This window comes from Pongo abelii, chromosome 14 (genome assembly GCF_028885655.2).
Source record: "Pongo abelii isolate AG06213 chromosome 14, NHGRI_mPonAbe1-v2.0_pri, whole genome shotgun sequence".
Taxonomy (NCBI): domain Eukaryota; kingdom Metazoa; phylum Chordata; class Mammalia; order Primates; family Hominidae; genus Pongo; species Pongo abelii.
This window is the reverse complement of record NC_071999.2, coordinates 54,596,689-54,599,514: the sequence shown is the minus strand read 5'-3', so window position 1 is coordinate 54,599,514 and position 2,826 is coordinate 54,596,689. Positions and strand designations below refer to the sequence as shown.

The following is a 2,826-nucleotide window of genomic DNA, read 5'->3' as shown; positions in this document are numbered from 1 at the left end:
AGTGGCGCAATCTAGGCTCACTGCAAACTCCGCCTCCCGGGTTCATGCCATTCTCCTGCCTCAGCCTCCCGAGTAGCTGAGACTACAGCTACCATGCCCAGCTAATTTTTTGTATTTTTTTTTAGTAGAGACAGGGTTTCACCGTGTTAGCCAGGATGGTCTCGATCTCCTGACCTCGTGATCCACCCGCCTCGGCCTCCCAAAGTGCTGGGATTACAGGCGTGAGCCACCGCGCCCGGCCACTCCTACATAGTTTCTCATAAACATTACTGTGTTGGCTTCATAATTATATTATATCAAGGGGAAATATTATTTACTTCTAAAGGCTGCAAAAAAAATCTGAAAGATTTGGTGAGTAAAATTTATCTTTTCATTTGGATTATTTCTATGGGCTAGATGGCTAGAGTTGGGACTTCTGGGACTTAAGAAATGAACACTTGGCTGGGCGCGGTGGCTCATGCTTGTAATCCCAGCACTTTGGGAGGCTGAGGCGAGCGGATCACGAGGTCAGGCGTTCAAGACCAGCCTGGCCAACATGGTGAAACCCCGTCTCTACTAAAAATACAAAAAATTAGCTGGGTGCAGTGGCAGGCGCCTGTAATCCCAGTTACTCAGGAGGCTGAGGCAGGAGAATTGCTTGAACCCGGGAAGTGGAGGTTGCAGTGAGCTGAGATCACGCCACTGCATTCCAGCCTGGGCAACAGAGCTAGACTCTGTACCAAAAAAAAAAAAAAAAAAGAACACTTTGTGGCTTTCTAAGATTATTCAATATGTCATCATGATTTTACATGCTTGCCTTTCATTTTTATTGTTTTCCTTTACAGACTGGACTCCCTACCTCCCAGGCCCAAAGCTCCCATGCCTGAGCTCCTCAGCACTTGGAGAAGAGGTGGCAGCTGGGCAAACTGTCTCCAGACCGCAATTGTAGGGAGAAGGGACCCGATGCCATGACACTGGCAGAGTGGAGAAAACATTCCCACCACTGAGGATTTTGCTATGAGAGTTATCATGATTATGATATGACTAGCTACCATTTACTGAGTTCCTTTATGTTAGACATTGTATTATACCATTTCCTCCTACGACCTGCTGGGTAAGTAGTGTTACCGCCATTTTCTAAAGGAAAAAACTGAGGCTCAGAGAGGTAGCTATGCTTTCAGCTGCAAGTTATAAAACACCCACTGCAAGTGGCTGAAACAATGAGATTGTCTTATTCTGTCTCATGACAATACATCTGGAAGGAGGTCATTCCAGGTCAGTTTCTCAGCTCAAGTGTCATCAAAGAGCCAGTCTCTTTCCGTGTTTCTGCTTCGGCACTGTCAACTTATGTGTGATGACTCCCCAGCAATGTTGTGCAGCAACATCAAATATCTTATTCTCACAAAACTGAATTGAAAGGCAGGAAGAAGCCAGGTGCAGTGGCTCAAGCCTGTAATCCCAACACTTTGGGAGGCCAAACTGGGTGGATCACTTGAGGTCAGGAGTTCGAGACCAGCCTGGCCAACATGGCGAAACCACGTCTCTAGTGAAAATACAAAAAAATCAACTGGCCATGATGGTATACACTGGTAATCCCAGCTACTTGGGAGGCTAAGGCAGGAAAATCACTTGAACTTGGGAGGCAGAGGTTGCAGTGAGCCAAGATTGCGCCACTGCACTCCAGCCTGGGCAACAAAAGCAAAACTCCATCTCAAAGAAAAAAAAAAGGCAGGAAGAAAGGGAAAGATGTAAGTGTTTTTGGCTGCTTGTGTGCATGTGTGTGCATTTGTTTAATAAAAAATGAAATGTTTTCCTAAAGCCTACCAGCCAATTTCTCCATACATCTTACTGACCAGGAGAATAAAATTACTTGGCTTGGCCAGGCTAGGTCTACCTTCTCTGAGCGCATCGCCCCCACCCCCTCTGCCCCCACTCCATGCTATCTGAATAAAATTATGCTACTCGTAGCAAGAAGAAAGTGGGAAAGGTGTTGGGTGAGCGAAAACGTCTGTCACACTTCCTTCCCAGACATTCCGTAGCAGAAGATTCTCTTTTCAGAAGACAATGCTGTCTTCCAAGATCTTTGTCTCAGTATGTGTTAACAGTATGTGTGTGCGTCTGTGTGTGTGCACATGCGTGTGGTTGTGTCTTGGGTGCTCATAGTTTTGTTACTGGTGTAGCATATTCAAGTCAGAAATTAGGAAATCAGAAGGAATGCTGCAGTAGTCATTCTCCACTGCTATCTCGCACATGGGACAGGGCAAGACACTGTGAGGCTCCACATAAATTAGGAAGAATGCAGGCTGAAGATTTAGATCTGGATTCTAGCCCCCAGCTCTGCTACTTTCCATCTGTGTTGCCTGGGTTAAGTTATTTACTCTTTTTGTTATTATTAATTAGATATAGGGTCGGCCTCTGTTGCCCAGGCTGGACTACAGTGGTGCAATCATAGCTCACTGCAGGCTCAAATTCCTGGGCTCAAACAGTCCTCCTGCCTCAGCCTCCCAAGTAGCTAGGGCTAGGGCTACAGGCACATGCCACCACACCTGGCTAATTTAAATTTTTTTTTGGTAGAGATTGGGGGGGTCTGTCGGTTTTGCGAAGGCTGGTCTTGAACTCCTGGCTTCAAACAATCCTCCTGCCTTGGCCTCCCAGAGGGCTGAGATTACAGACATGAGCCACTGTGCTTGGCCATTACTTAGACTTTCTAAGCCTCAATTTTCTAATCTGTAAAGCAAGAAGTTTGCACTAGGTAATGTCTAAAGCTCTAATATTCTAGAATATAATTTTTTTTTTTGAGATGGAGTCTCACTCTGTCACCCAGGCTGGAGTGCAGTGGCACGATCT

At 46.0% G+C, this 2,826-nt stretch overlaps 1 long non-coding RNA gene across 1 annotated transcript; it reads left to right on the top strand.

The window, feature by feature from the left end:
- LOC134759852 (uncharacterized) lies at positions 1–1,097 on the top strand. The gene is made up of 2 exons (XR_010136700.1): positions 1–351; positions 825–1,097. It is a non-coding gene; the product is annotated as an uncharacterized LOC134759852 (long non-coding RNA).
- Positions 1,098–2,826: the final 1,729 nt, after the last annotated feature.